This window comes from Cydia pomonella, chromosome 4, assembly GCF_033807575.1.
Source record: "Cydia pomonella isolate Wapato2018A chromosome 4, ilCydPomo1, whole genome shotgun sequence".
NCBI lineage: Eukaryota > Metazoa > Arthropoda > Insecta > Lepidoptera > Tortricidae > Cydia > Cydia pomonella.
In genome coordinates, this window is record NC_084706.1 from 12,140,688 (window position 1) to 12,157,930 (window position 17,243).

Below are 17,243 nucleotides of genomic sequence, written 5' to 3' on the forward strand. Positions count from 1 at the left end.
TGAACTTCACGTACTGTTATAGATTAATAAATATTACGTTGAGAATTTGCTAGGATAATTGTCAAAATTCTGTGAAGACATGACATGAATTTAGACGTTATTGACGGAGTGAAGTGCGCTGTCAGTGATTTGAGAATTTTCATCAAAGTCAAAAATTATTTAAGGAATTTTGATGGACACTTTTCATAGACATAGATTGTTCTCCTTACTTCTACCCTCCATAGTAATGAGATTTTACTATTGACACTAGAATAATTCTGGCTCAGCTTTCTTTATATAGTTAGAAAGAGAGCGCTTTAGGTGTAAAGTTAGGCACGTATCGAAAACTAGACGAACAATAAAGTAAAAACGTTAGTGACTCATGGTACCAATTAAAAATTTAGTACCATATGTAACCGCTTGGAGCTCTGTACACTTTCTCCATACATTTTCCGTAACGTTCTCGATATCGAGTAACGTATTCCGATCTCATGGTAGCCACACAGATGAAGGTTTGTTAATATAGGCCATTAGTTTATCTCTGTTAAACATATTATAGGGAAATTATGATATAGGAGTAGATAAAAATTGGTATCATTTTTAATGGTGCATTTTAGACCTATATTTTATTTTATCAAGCGAAAGTTGATTAATTGGTTTCGAATGAATGAAGTTCCTAGAGTAAATCCTCGAGATTGTTATTCATATTCATTGCTAATCGTATTATGATCTGAAAAAGCGCCAAGATTTTTCAAAAACTGCACTGCACAGTTAGGCTAAACCCACTGCACCTTAACTCCTTGGGTATCGAAACATTTTATGTCTACAAATATATAGGTATTTAAATCTTACAAGGTTGACGCGATACAAAACAAAAGCGGATTATTGTATTATTAAGAAAAGCTTTAGAAGATTAAAGCATTACTTATTAAAACAACTTTCTTCATTAGCAGGTGTGAACAAAAGGGAAGAATTTCATTAATTTTAAATAACTCAAAGTGGCTGTTATTACAATAAGAAATTTTTCGAATTCTCCATCTCAAAGGGAACTTTGTTTTTTTGGAATTGGTAAAGAAAGAAAGAAATATTTTTCATCACACTTGCTAGAAAAAAATCTTATTTCAGGGTGTGCAACGTTTTCAATAATAACATTTAGCGAAATTTCATTTTGCATAATTTGAATTGCATAATCTTGAAATGCAGAAATGATGATTTGGTATATAAACAAACGAAATAAAAACGAATTGCATAATATCGAAAGTAATTATACTTTAGTAGCATAATAATAATAGAACCAGCTTGTTCAGCGGCAAAATTTTGTCGAAGTTCATCGAGCTATAACATCAAAATGGTGCATCATAAAAAAAAAGAATATGACCATATTTGTTAAGAATTTATTCAGGATGATTTTTTACATTGACATTTTTTTTCTAATTCTAATACTTCTCTCAAAAATTAAAATAAACTATCAACCGAGACATATTTCATGCTAAAAGGGGGAGGGGAGGAGAGTGGACGCCAGGGTGCGTAAAGCACCATACCCGAAGGGGCCAAAGGTATCATACTACATTCGTTTTAAGCTGGATATAATTTGTTCGTCTTTGACCGAATCAATTGTTAGTATTTTTTGTAATGTTCATTAAAGTAATATTTTTCTACGTTTAAGCCTGCGGCTTTCGTGCATCTAAAGCCCTCGTTTGCAAGATTTCATTTACCCCCGTCGTTGCACAATGTACCTACTTTTAGGTACCCAGTCCCTAAGGGATACAGTAGCGAATCAAAGCAAAGATTCCAAGGGACATAACTTTCTTAATTAACTGATGAGTATAATTAAGCCGGCGCCAGCCCTAACTTTAGCCTCGGAAGGAATTCTATTCAATTGAAAATCGCTTCTCATTAAAATTTTAACTAAGTGCACAGTCGCGTTAACGAATAGGTATGACATTGTCTGAACTTCGTCGATATACTTAGATAAAACATCGACGCTGAGTTACCGATTTTTAACCGCCTTCAAAAAAAAACAAATGATAACAGCATTGCAGGCCATGCTCAGTGTGGACCAAAGAGTAAAGTAAGTATATAGGAAGTGTAGACCTTAGTAGTTGCCCGTTCGCCCCATCGATCTAGAATAAGTAGTGGCTTACATAGTTAAATAGGGGAGAGTCGGATATATCGTACCAGTTTTTACATAAACTTGGATATTTTGTTTTTGGAGGTAGTTACAAATATGTCTTACTGTGCATACAAAAGTTCAATTACTTGGTTACATTCATTATGAACATGACCATTCTGAGATTAAATTAACAAAGTCAAAATGCATTTCTTCGGAAGCACTGCCATCGGTACGATTTACCCGACCAGTTGGTTAAATCGTACCACCCATAATAAAATTGTATCTATGAAACGTTTTGCAAGTTTATTGCTATTTTAGGTTTGAATAACAAATATTTATTACGGGAATCCGAAATCATACTTACACGACTCAAACATACTTGGTCGTTTAAATCGTACCTATGCCAGTATGCTATAGTACGATTTAAACGACTAGCTTTTTTTATTAAATAATCAGTATAATAACCAAAGTATAAAAATTAGACAATTTTTAACACCTACACAGTAAACCCGTTTATATTTATAGTAATATACTTTTAATTTGGAATTTTTAACTTATCTTGATCATAAGTTTACACATTAAAAGTTAGATCAAGTCCAACGAAAAACATATTTCTTCTCTCTTTTGTTCGATGGTATATAGTCATATGCCATATCTGATTCGATTATTGAGCTTAATTCTAATATAGCACTGTTTGGAGCACTTTGTGTAAATATACGTTGTTTAGTGGGAAAACTATAGGTGGTACGATTTAACCGGCGGTACGATATAGCACGATACAACTCTCCCCTACTAGAAACATAATAAGCAAAAGGGGCGAGCGTATTCGCTACAATTATTTACATTATGTTATCTTCTTCAGATATTACTTTTGCGTGAACTAATACCAGTAATAGTGTTGAGTTGCTCACTCGTGAGGCACCTCATTTGTACCACTCATTTTGTTAAATTGTCGCAGAACTTCACACCGCATAAATGGCATACATCACTCCTCAATTAATTTTACTCATTTACTCGCGCGCATCACACACAGCTCTTACCACTCAAACCATTCAAACACTTCAAATTTAAAAAAAAACTCTCAGCCTTTCAAACTCACTCGCGTTCCTCACAACTCGCAAGAGAGTCGCGAGGCGCTCGGTGCTCGCCGATATTCAAATGAAGAAATGAGTCATTGACGTCATAGTACTCATCGCTCCACTATCAACTGCCCAACTACAAACCTTATTGCAAGGACAAAAGGTCCACCGAGAAATGCGTTGTGTTTGTACCATTCGCTCGCCTCACTGTGACATCCCCTCAAAAATCCTTTCAAAATGAAACAATGAATTAGATTTACCGAAAGAGGGAGTGAGACAGACACGCGCCGTGCTTCAATAACACCTCATCGAAAATACGTTAAAAATGAAACACGAAAGAAAACAAGCGTAAGCGTCCGCAAGCTTACATACATATTACGCCATTTTGATCCTAGCATTGCTAAGTTACTTGTCAAAAGCGAAAAATCTAAGTCATCAAAGAACCTACCGAAGAAAGTTTTTTCTCTCTGTCGCACTTGTAATTTCATACGTAAGTGCGACAGCAAAGCAAAACTTCGTGGTTCGCGGTAGGCCTCCATATTTGTTAGCTATTATTGTACTAACGCGCATACCAGTATAACCTGAGCTCAAGACTCATATTGCTGGTGTCATGTATAATCTGAATCAATTAGACTGGACTTTGAAATGGTTACTTGATAAGCGATTGAAATGCCAACCAAGTCTCACTGGGCATTTACGAAGGTTGCTTAGAAACAGTTATCGTTAAAGAGACCAAAATATTATTTAAATAATATAGTAGTATAATATAGTGGCGTACACAAAATATGATATTTTACATTAGTTTATTAATAAAACAGTAAATATAATTTGTATAGGTGAAATAAACATGTACATTTTAACGATTTGAATTTGTAATACTTTTTGTTAACGTGCTTCGTATAGTATTTCGATCATTTATGATTTTGACATATTTATAGTACGAGAAACTCGAAAAAGTTGTTCGTAATCTTTAGTTGTGTTTTATAAATAGTGACCATTCTTATAATTATGCCAAAATAACAATATATTAACATTGTTTTCGCGATAAAATATACCTGTGGGTCTTTCTTTGTGTCTTTTGCATACAAAAATCAAGTGTATATTACACGCCGGTGGCATTACCGCGCGAACGTTATTGAGGTTTTCGTTTGTTATCATATTACAATGATATTATTACTGATAAATTATGAGGTGGTAAGTTAGTAATTTCTATATAATAATGGTACAAAAAATATTGGATTTGTTCTCCTTAGTTTGTTAATTGTTTGTTTGGTAGTTTATGGTTAGTATTTATTTCAATATATGAATGTTAAACTTAAAATGATATCAAGTAGCAAGGATTGATACTGAACAATCTAACAATAAAAATAATAAACTGCTAAATTAGAACAAGTTTCATAAAAGCATCAAATTAAGTTGCAATAGGATGTATGTACTTTAACTCTTTAGTTTGATTCTTAAATGTATGTCTTCTGTTGTTAAAGTTCTGTTTTAAACCTCCAGGATTGCACTCCAATTAAATATTTAAAAGGAAGTTTAGCAATGCCTAAATATGTATTTACATTAAATATGGTTTGCTACCGTTGGAGTTGATGGAATAGTCGATGCTGCAAAACTGCTAGTACCTCTCCTCATTTGAAGTAAGACATTGTAACACCTCATTTTAGAGAATGAGGTACTCATACAAACTCATTTTAAATTGATGTCCTACCCATCACTAACCAGTAATACGAAGGTGGGTTGATAAATAATTAGCCTTTAACTATTTAAAAAAATTGATATTTAAAAATACTACCTTATTTTTAATATCAGTACCCCTAGTGTAAATTTGATCGACATCATAACGTGACGAACGAGTTTGCGTTAAGTCTCATTTTGTATAGGATTTTGAGTTTCCAAAACGTCCCGCTTGGCGCGCTCTTTCTAAATCCAATACAATATGAGACTAAACGCAAACGCGTACGTCACGTTTCGAAATCGAATTTATTTACACTAGGGGTACGGGGTCTGGGAATCTGTGTTCGAAATTAGAATTTGTTGGCGTGAATATTTTATTGGTTATCTGCCATTTAATTATTATATATTGTGTCAATTGGTTTCAAAATGGATAAAATTGAACAAAGAGCTGTGATAAAGTTTTCTTTATACATATAAAGAGGGTATGAAGGAGATAGACATATGTATATGTATATGAAGAATTAAAGAATTTTTGGGTATGTTTTCTTTCTTACACTACTGTAAAATACTGGGTGGCTTAGTTTAAACGCGGTCGTACAAGTACAAGTTTTAAAACAAACATTGATATGGCGCAGGGATATGATTAAAACAGAGATTTGAACAAATCTCTAAGGGATATCAAAGCACGCAGGATGTTAAAATGGCGAATCCATATCATCATTTTCCTAGAAAAATTCAGTAATTTGACCAAATCACTGATTCTGTTTAGTTAAAAGACAAAATCGGCCAATAAACGGAACACGTACGACTTCAGGTTAATTTGCCTATAGTCTATGAAAACAATAGTTCCATTTTAATGCCAGAAGAAAAATTTGTGCTGGTTGCCCGTTAAACGTGTCGAACGAACTGTCTCAGAACAATTGCTGCGCGGCCTGCGCGCTGCGCTATCTCCCCGCCTCGCGCGCCCCGCGCCGCGTGCTGCCACTGCCACCCACCCTCGCTTGCAGTTCGTTGCGATTAATTCTTTTTACTTTTTGACAAACTTCCGGTAAAAAAAAAAACTATTTTTTATTTAGTGCAAATGTAATGTCTTTAGATAAGTACTGTTTTTGAAATTTTCACGTCTCTCTTAATTTCCTCCGAAGCACAATATATAAAAGAATTAAAAATATATATTCCATAATTTGCCCAGGCGTGCAAAGTTAATTGAATGTGTATAATGCTTTAAAAAGCTTAACTTGAGATCGCACCAACCGACTGACTTATCCTCGAGCCGCAATAGACAAAAAAAATGTTTTTAGGGTATCATACACGTAGACACGTACTTTCATTTCACTATATTTGTTAAGGAATTTGACAAAATCCCTAACCATGACAGTAAGTTGACGAAACGAACTCAAAAAATAAACTAGTTTTATCATTTCGTTTAACGAGTTTAGCGAAATGATTAAATCCATGAATTGGTTTAGTGAAATGACGAGAGCAAGTAACCGAATACAACATTTTACTCTACCGTTAAGCGATTTGATCAAATCTCTGACTAGATTAAGTGAAATGGTAAAATAAAATGTCAAAAGTAGGTATCAGTTGTTGTAATTTCACCAAATCACTGAAATTTTCTAGGGAGATGATGATATGGATTCGCCTTTGGGGGTAGCGAACGGGGCAACCGCCCGGGGCCTCGCGCTTTAGGGGGCCTCGCGCTTTAGGGGGCCTCGCGCTTGCGGGTGCCCTCGCGCAACAGGTTGAGTAGTTTTTTTACGTAAAAAACATGAGTAGAGTCAAAGTCGATGTAGAAGTTATTTAAGACGGACTCTTAAACGTCTGTAAAAAGATCTAAGAGGGTTTAATTGCAAAAAAACAGTTGTAAAAAAGTGTCATGGACGTTCGCTTATTATATTTTTGCAATCCTTTTTAATGAAGTTAAAATTTTGTTTTGCTGTGCCGCCGTATGCAATTTGGTATATCTGATATAAAACTGGCCTGCTAAAATCGGACAGTGAGTGACATTCCAGCCCTCGAGAACCCACCACCTTGGGGCGAGGCCCTAGGCTAGCTACAGAAGGGTTGAATTCGGAAATAACAATGATTAATTGTTTAGTAATGACCCGAAAGGCCGAAGGGCGATATGCAGGACAGCAGAGCTCGGACACAAACAAAAGATGATGTGTTTGGCGGATCGCAAGAATAAGCTTCAAGGCCCTAGATGGCCGATAACCGCGCTTCACATCAGGCCTAAAGCCCGAAATGTGCAGCCCGAGGCCAAGGTGATCTTATGACTCAAATATGAAAAAAAAGTGCATACGGCTGAAGGCTTTTCTGTTTGTTTTGGCAAAATTTTAAATAAAAAGACATTTTGGTAAGTTTATTACTTTGTGTTGATTAGTTTGAAGTTTTTTAGTATAATAAAAGCAAATTAATCAAGTTACGATGTATTTCTCATATAAGTATATGTTATAATTCTAAACAGGTTTCTTGGTTCAACAGGTGGTGGAAACAGGTACTTGAACTTATTGCAAACCGTTATGTTGTACTAAATGAAAAATCGAGGGCCAAAGAAACGCGCTTCAAAGTGCATCTTAGGCCTAAATTTTGTGAAACAAAAAAAAACTTAGTGGTTGATTTATTAAGTCTTACGTATATGCATGAATTGATTATAACCACAACTAAATACCTATGCCTACAAAAAAGTCATAATGCGATTTAAATTGAAGAACTCCCACTAGAAGATGAATGTTTGTTATATATAGATATATTTTATTTTTTGTATACTGACTTGTCAAAAGTGCTTATTTTTAAGCCTACTTGAATAAACGATTTTTGAAGTTTGAAGTTTTTGAATTAAAAAGCATCATGATTTTGGGATCAAGTAGGTACCCCGATGTTAGGGTATTTGACGTTCACTGTATCCACATAAACAAACGCAAGATTTAGATTGCTTATCTCAGATTAATATAAATCAACGCATCCCAACAATCTGGAGACAAATAATGTCAAGGCTGGTGGGATATTTTATTACGGAGCGCATACAAACCGTAAACAATGCGTATGACAAGAGACAACTAAATAAAAATACTGATCATAGTCTCCATACAAATTGCGTCGTTTCTCGTCATTATCCTGTATTTTATTGCGTGAATATAAAAATATAACTTAAACAAAATAGACCGCGGGCCAGGAGCATATTTCGTCAGTCATCGCCTCCCGGCTGGTACTTTGTCAGATGATAGTTTAGATGCTGTTTTAAACTAAAAAAAACCGTCAGCCGGTTCTATCGCGGTGGAATGACCGTCAGCTGTAAAATGAACATGTAAAAAATATGCGCCTTATCACTTTATGTGGGGCAAAGTATGCGTAATGTGTAAATTGCGTAATCTGTTGATGGATAAAATGCTATATGCAAATTTTCATGATTTGTTACTGCTATCATAAAAAGGTATGTCGCTTATTTTTTACATGTTCATGCGACCGCCTGATGTTCTTACCACCACGATTTAACCGGCTGATGATTTTTTTAAGTTAACAATAGCATCTGAACCATTGACGTATTAAGAGTAGGTACGCCCAATGCGAAAGAAATATATCAAAATATATGGAGCAAACTGACATTAGGCAATGCGCTCTGGTAGATGCTAATTACGCTTCATTATAATTTTACTCATGATAAGTATTTCATACAAAAGTAAACTTAATGCAATACAGTTTAAGTGTCAAATTTGCAAACGGAAATTTCAAAACATTGAATACTTTATGGTTAAATGACGTTTTCGTAAGTTGATCATTGTATAAACGTCAAAATGAATAGCGAGTGAATGGAGTAGCTTTATGTATACAAATTATTTTAATATTATTGACTTTAAATAAAAATATCAAATCGGAAATAGAACATTTATATATTTTTTGATAACTAGATTGAGATAGTTGTATGGTCTTTGTTTTGAATGACAACATGCAGTCTGCGATTGTCCTGCAGGAATATACTACTTTAGGAGAACATTTTACTACGTACATATATATAAAATAAAACGACTTAAAAAACACCTAGTTTCCTTGAAATAAATTTGTATAATTGTCTTTTTGATCTAAATTTACTTTTGGAGCTTTCTTTTTTCGCATTTTAATATAAACGTACAGTACGTACGTACGTCAGTTGTCGATGTCGACGGCCGAGACGAGATTAGGAGCAAAACTCATGCTCAACCCGTTCGAGCATTATTTTTGTGGGACCATTTTTTCGGCTGATTGTGAATTCAGTTGTTATATGTACTTACATCAATGATCTGAACTATCATTTGAAAAAGTATCAAACGGGAGGCGATGAATTTTTTTTTTGCAGCCATTCCTCAACCCGTCAACGGAGCGGCAGCTGACGTCCACGAGCGTTCATCATTCCTAGCCGTTAACCAATACACGAGTTTTTAGCCGAGAGGCGATTGGTCATGGAAATCTGTTCCTGGCTTGCGGTCTAAAAATACATAAAACTAAATAAGGGGTAAGGATTAAGAGCCCTTAATCCTTGGAGCTTTATCCGATTTCACGAAATAACGCTCGATAGATGGCGTTGGCGCTCGGTACGCGAGCGCCGGCAACGCGACGCGCGTTTCAATGCAGACTAGAATAATCTTGATAGTTTTCAATATAATTTCAAGCAACATTAATTTTAGTGTCATATGATATCATATGGGCACTCTTTATTTTATTGTATATGCACAGTAGTGTTTTTTTTTATGTACACTACTACTAAGTGTACAGACTACAGAGTGTACTATAACCCTTGCTCTTTATTCTGTCTCTTTCACACCAATGGAAAATGAAGAAGTTACTAAATGACTGCAGGTATAAATAAAGTATATTAGTGCGATAGAGAGACAGATAGTGTTTCGTTGTCGTATCGTAAACGATTGGCATGTTGGCCACACACTTGCTTAGTGCCTAGCCAAAATACCAATCGTTTGCGTATATTAGTACGATAGAGAGAGAGTAGTGTTTCGTTGTCGTATCGTAAACGATTGGCATGTTGGCTACGCACCCATGATACCTAACCAAGAAGCCAATCGATTGCGCATATTAGTGCGATAGAGAGACAGATAGTGTTTCCTTGTCGTATCGTAAACGTTTGGCATGTTGGCTACGCACCCATGCTGCCCAGCCAAGATGCCAATCGTTTGTGCATATTAGTACGAGAGAGAGACAGATAGTGTTTCGTTGTCGTATCGATTGGCATGGTGGCTACGCACCCATGCTGCCTAGTCAAGATGCCAATCGTTTGCGCACATTAGTGCTATAGAGTTTCAGTGTTATTTGAAATCACGTTAGGGTTTGTATTATTATTTATGACCCGAATGAAGTCCATCCAGGTTCTTATGATGGAGTCAGGAGTTGGTCACCAGAACTCCTAATCTACTCATTATAATTCCATCGTGCTTGGGCTCAAAAGATTTGCCCTGACGAACACCATCGATCTAGATGAAGTCCAGGGTCTCATGATGGAGTCAGGAGTAGGTCACTAGAACTCCTAATCTACTCATTATAATTCCATCGTGTTTGGGCTCAAAAGATTTGCCCTGACGAGTACCATCGATCTAGATGAAGTCCAGGGTCTCATGATGGAGTCAGGAGTTGGTCACCATAATTCCTAATCTACTCATCATAACTCCATCGTGTTTGGGCTCAATAGATTTGCCCTCACGAGCACCATCAATCTAGATGATGTTCAGGGTCTCATGACGGAGTCAGGAGTTGGTCACCAGAACTCCCCAGAACTCCTAATCTACTCATCATAACTCCATCGAGTTTGGGCTCAATAGATTTACCCTGATGAGCACCATCAATCTAGATGAAGTCCAGGGTCTCATGATGGAGTCAGGAGTAGGTCACTAGAACTCCTAATCTACTCATTATAATTCCATCGTGTTTGGGCTCAAAAGATTTGCCCTGACGAGTACCATCGATCTAGATGAAGTCCAGGGTCTCATGATGGAGTCAGGAGTTGGTCACCATAATTCCTAATCTACTCATCATAACTCCATCGTGTTTGGGCTCAATAGATTTGCCCTCACGAGCACCATCAATCTAGATGATGTTCAGGGTCTCATGATGGAGTCAGGAGTTGGTCACTAGAACTCCTAATCTACTCATTATAATTCCATCGTGTTTGGGCTCAAAAGATTTGCCCTGACGAGTACCATCGATCTAGATGAAGTCCAGGGTCTCATGATGGAGTCAGGAGTTGGTCACCAGAACTCGTAATCTATTTATCATAACTCCATCGTGTTTGGGCTCAATAGATTTACCCCGACAAGCACCATCAAATTACCATTATGAAACCCTCGACTTAATCTAGATCGATGGTACTCGTCAGGGCAAATCTTTTGAGCCCAAACACGATGGAGTTATGATGAATAGACTAGGAGTTCTGGTGACCAACTCCTGAGTCCATCATGAGACCCTGGACCTGATCTAGATTGATGGTGCTCGTCAGGGCAACTCTATTGAGCCCAAACACGATGGAGTTATGATGAGTAGATTAGGAGTTCTGGTGACCAACTCCTGACTCCATCATGAGACCCTGGACCTCATCTAGGTCGATGGTGCTCGTCATGGCAAATCTCATGAGCCCAAACACGTTGGAATTATAATGGGTAGATTAGGAGTTCTAGTGACCAACTCCTGACTCCATCATGAGACCCTGGACTTTATCTAGATTGATGATGCTCGTCAGGGCAAATCTATTGAGCCCAAACAGGATGAGGTTATGATGAGTAGTTTAGGAGTTCTGGTGACCAACTCCTGACTTCATCATGAGACCCTGGACCTCATCTAGATCGATGGTGTTCATCAGGGCAAATCTATTGAGCCCAAACACGATGGAGTTATGATCAGTAGATTAGGAGTTCTGGTGACCAACTCCTGACTCCATCATGAGACCCTGGACCTCATCTAGGTCGATGGTGTTCGTCAGGGCAAATCTATTGAGCCCAAACACGATGGAGTTATGATGAGTAGATTAGGAGTTCTGGTGACCAACTCCTGACTCCATCATGAGACCCTGGGCCTCATCTAGATCTATGGTGCTCGTCAGGGCAAATCTTTTGAGCCAAAACACGATGGAATTATAATGAGTAGATTAGGAGTTCTAGTGACCAACTCCTGACTCCATCATGAGACCGTGGACTTTATCTAGATTGATGGTGCTCGTCAGGGCAAATCTATTGAGCCCAAACACGATGGCGTTATGATAAGTAGATTAAGAGTCCTGGTGACCAACTCCTGACTCCATCATGAGACCCTGGACCTCATCTAGATCGATGGTGTTCGTCAGGGCAAATCTTTTGAGCCCAAACACGATGGGATTATAATGAGTAGATTAGGAGTTCTGGTGACCAACTCCTGACTCCATCATGAGAACTTGGACTTCATCCGGGGCAAAAATAATAATGCAAATGCAAACCCTAACGTAATTTCAAGTAAAAATGCGTTTTTCAGAAAATCGCAGCCAAATAACACTAGACCCTACTCATAGTGTTGTGTTCCTGCCGGTGAGTAAGGTTGCCAGAGCTCAACGAGGGGCGGGAGGGGGTTAGAGTCGGCAACGCGCATGTAACTCCTCTGGAGTTGCAGGCGTACATAGGCTACGGATACTGCTTACCATCAGGCGGGCCGTAAGCTTGTTTGCCACCGACGTAGTATAAAAAAAAGGACCACTGAAAATCCATCAATAAGCGAGAGTCTGTTAAGCATAGTGTAAAAAATGATTTTTTATTAAGATTTTCTAATCGCAGTATATAGCACTTCTCGGAACTCCGTAGCTGATTACGATCGCAACGAATGCCTGAGAATCGAGCACAGGTCCGTCCTCTAAAAGCGCTCCGCGCGGACTGAGAGCGGGGCGTCGCTGCTGCGTGATTTATACGTGTTTTAAAAAAATATAAATTTACGGCAATGTAGGTCCCATAGTTATGATTTTTTTTTATAGGTTAACATAAAGTTACAGTTTGCTATAATATTATTTTTAAAGCAAAATATGCGTACAATTTGCGGAAAGAAAATATAATAAAACCCTGTTTTCGCCAAAAAAATGAAGAAAACTCGGAAGGTATTTTATCAGTTTTTTCAAATGAATCTTCGATTGTTAATCATTCCAGCCCCTCGTACAACATATGTTGAATCAAATTGTAGTCATTCATGTACCAAATGATTCTTGTTTACAGCAAAATTGAGAACCGAAACGCCACATCTCACTGCAAAATTTGGAAAAGACTCCCAAAAAAACTCATTAAAAAAGAGGTTTAAAAGAGAAAATGAAAATTTGAACTGTTGGAGCCGCTAGTTTAGGAAACGATTATTTAAGTACGTTACCAGTTTTTGAATAAATACTAATAGTTACGTCGTAATCTTGAATGGAAAAGGAAGCATTTTACAAAATACGCTCGTCTGTAGGAATAAGGACTCTTAAAATAAAACTTAAGCAACGACTTAAGTTATTAATAAATAGTACATTATGATACAAGTGTGCTAATTAAGGTCCGACCGAGATCTCGGTCTCGGTCTCGGTCTCGGCATTCTCGGCCAAAAATCGGGCCGAGATCTCGGTCTCGGCTCTCGGCCAAAATGGGCCGAGATTCTTGCCGAGACCGAGACTAGGCAATAAGTTATCATTGGTGGATTTGAATTTACCGCGCACGAGCGCCCGTTTCTAAGCCACCCGTTGGTTGTATCGCCCGCGTGGTGGGATGTTTTTTGTGATTTTAATTGGTTTCGTACCCACATTTTAAGCCAATTACTTATCAAATACGGTGTTGGGTTGGGATCGGATAGGCTCGGTTGCCAGTAATGACCTGTTCTGTGGTTCTTTTCGTTTTGTGGTTGTTGTTATTGCGGAAGAGTTAATAAATAAGTGTATATTGTTATTGAGATGTAACTTAAATTTACTTGATGTGGGTGTAAGATGACACTGGGTATTTTGATACTTAATATATTTTTATTTACATGAAAAGGCAGTAGGTAAGTACAAAACAATACCTGTGGCCGATTACTGTTGTGGAATATTGGACATAATTTCATGCTAACTTTGCGGATGCTTCTATGCAATTTTGACGAAACTCGCGGTGTGGTTGTTGAGACATATGTTGATTTTCATTTAATGTGGGTTAGCTTAGTAGCAAGTCACTAACTGACCAGTTTGAACCCAGGTACGTCCTTAAACTACGTCCAAAAGAGAGGTATGGGCATTGTGAATGTCATCTCGCTTTGTGTGGTAGGGCACAGCCAGTGGATGTAGATCTAGAGCAGAGCCCAACTGGAGAAGTACCTCCACCTTACAGAAAACAGCAGCCAAATAACACTAGACCCTACTCATAGTGTTGTGTTCCTGCCGGTGAGTAAGGTTGCCAGAGCTCAATGAGGGGGGGCGGGTCTAGGGTCGGCAACGCGCATGTAACTCCTCTGGAGTTGCAGGCGTACATAGGCTACGGATACTGCTTACCATCAGGCGGGCCGTATGCTTGTTTGCCACCGACGTAGTATTAAAAAAAAAAAAGTTAAACGACGAGCATTGTCACAATTTAACGGACCATAACGCTGAAAAAATACGTTTTTTGGGTTACAATATATAACTATAATTTTGATTATTGTACCTCTTTTTGTGCACATCCGTACTAGAAAAACCGACCAAGTGCGTGTCGGGCAACGCATAATGGAGGGTTCCGTGCCTTATTCATACAATACAAAAAGCCAGACAAGCAATAGAGAGAATGTTCGTGGAACTTACTTCGTTTTAATAAGAAGATATTCAAAATATTTTTCCTGAAAAAGTATTTATTACAGCTTAATTATTTACCTTACTAAGATGCGAGTTACATTATATATTACACCTTCGTTCCTTATATCGTGTAGTTTTCGAGTAAAATGCTTGTGACATACGGACAGACGCAGACAGACTTCAATGGCGAAACTATAAGGGTTTTTGCCATTTTGGCTACGGAACCCTAAAAAGACCATTTAATAGCGCTACGAATTGATCATGATAACTTTTTCTGATAAATCGTCGAATTTCGACTATTAAAACATTTTGATTGCAAAAATCGTTTTTTTTCTTCTATTTTATAAATTCTCGGTTTCGGTCTCGGTCTCGGCCGAGAATCCCATTGAATCTCGGTCTCGGTCTCGTTCTCGGCCGAGACAGAAAAAGCATTCTCGGTCGGACCTTAGTGCTAATTCGGTCATTACCATACATCGGGGTTTTTGGTGCAGGGATGATTTCGTGTATTTATATCTTTGTTTATTTTAAAGTGATTACCAAACTATGAATGAAATATAGGCAGTAATTTCCATATGTGCGTAGCAATGTTAAAGAGTATCGAATTTTACAGTTTTTACGAATTTTTTGCCTGGTGTTAAACATTCCCGCACCAAAAACCCCGATGTATGGTCATTACTCACGAGGCGATATCGTGCGCGCGAGCTGTAAGCGAACGCGCAATAAGAAAGCCGATGTGGGTAAAAGCCAATGCACACACGTTTCATACGACGTTTTTCAACACACTTGCGAGGAAAAACAAAACTTTATTTAGACAAAACAATTTTCAAAATGGTGGCTTACAGTTTTAACATCGACGGATGGAGATCAAATCGATAAAATATTATGTTTATTCATTAATGTAATTTACGAGATAATTTAATATATAAATATGTTTGGTGTGATAAACCCTCTTTGATCTAGCATTTGAAACCTAATAGTTGGTTAAAAAAAATGTATTACTCGACCAAATTAAGAAGGCTCTGTTTCCATGCATATTATTAGCAATGAAAAAGCACGAGTGTTATAATATACCTACTGAAAAAGCACGCGTGTTTTAATATCGGATTATGAGCCAAAAATCGGTGGAATAAAAACGTCGTTTTGAGCAAGTGTGTTGAAATAGTACATTACGATACAAGTGCGAAAAATAGGAAATTTGCAACGAGTGGCGATAAATTTAAAACACGACCGACGGGAGTGTTTTAAATCGACACGAGTTGCGAATTACCTATTCGCACATGTATCGTACAACGTTTTACAGTACATATGGCCCTTTAAATTTTCGACATAGTTACGTAATATGCTAATTATTGCACTAGTGCGGTAATGTAGCATCATATGTACTGTAAAGTATTTTATACACTTTTAAATAACTTTTAGACAGCTCTCTTTGGTATTACATTGTTAACCGGACCGGAAATGAAAATGCTGTACCACTGAATAAATCAATAAATAATGCAGCTGTACAAAATTTTAAACCTCGCTAAGTTAGTGCGCCATTTAACAATAACGACGAGAAAGGTGACTTGCAAGTCATTAAAATTTACTTGTCTCTGATAATACGTACGAGAAGGAAACGGGCTCATAACGCAAGTTATGGCAACAATAACACGATGCTTGTAGCGGCTGTGCTCGAGTCCCATTCCAATTGCTCACTGAGCACGGACTAGCAGCCAGTATAAGGTTCGATTCGTAGTACCTACCTGAACGGCTGGAGTGGGGACGCGGTTTACTAGTCAAAGGTATTTTAATCTTCTATACAATTTTCATGCTTGAATGGCGCCGAAATGTATGTAGGTAACTACTGTACAGATAGACGGTTGAAGGCGCTTTAAATATTCTTGCAGTAGTAAAACGATTTATTGTAAAAAAAGAATCAAAACAGGAAAATGCACACATCATTAGTACAAAGGCGAAATTATCCCTTTCAGGGATTGGAACTTGAGGATCGCTAAAGGGGAAGTCGTTCATGAAAACCACGCCAATCACCAAGGTCATATCAAAACCTGTTTAAAGCCATAATAACAAATTGTTAAATTAGAATGTACTCGCCTAACTGGGGAAATACCTACAATCTGCGTCGCGAAACAAATTCGAGGCGGACATGACGGCTTGAACATGACTTTATATCGCACCCGCGCGACAAATCTTGACGCACATTACCTATTGCAAATATGAATCTATTTTTCACGCGATATGATGCCCAATAACGTATTAACTAACGTAACGTATTATAAATAATGAATACACTAACACAGAATAAGTAATAGTACTACCGTACAGAAAATGAACTTCCTGCAAAACCGAAGTTTGATAGCGATTCAGGGACGAATCATGCTGTCCCTTACTTATGTATGGTACTATCCCTTTCGGCTATTTAGGGTTGACAAAATTCAAGTTATTATCTTATCTGTGGTCGTACACGCAAAGGGAAGTCAAGTTGTGCCAACCCTAATATTAGCTCTGAGCAATGCTGAGCCGAATATAGCCGAGAATAACCGAAAGGAACAGTTTCCCTGACACTAGTAGCGGTCAAGCGTCAAGCAATACTTACATACAATAATACATTACAAAAGGGAAACTGGAACTGTGAGAA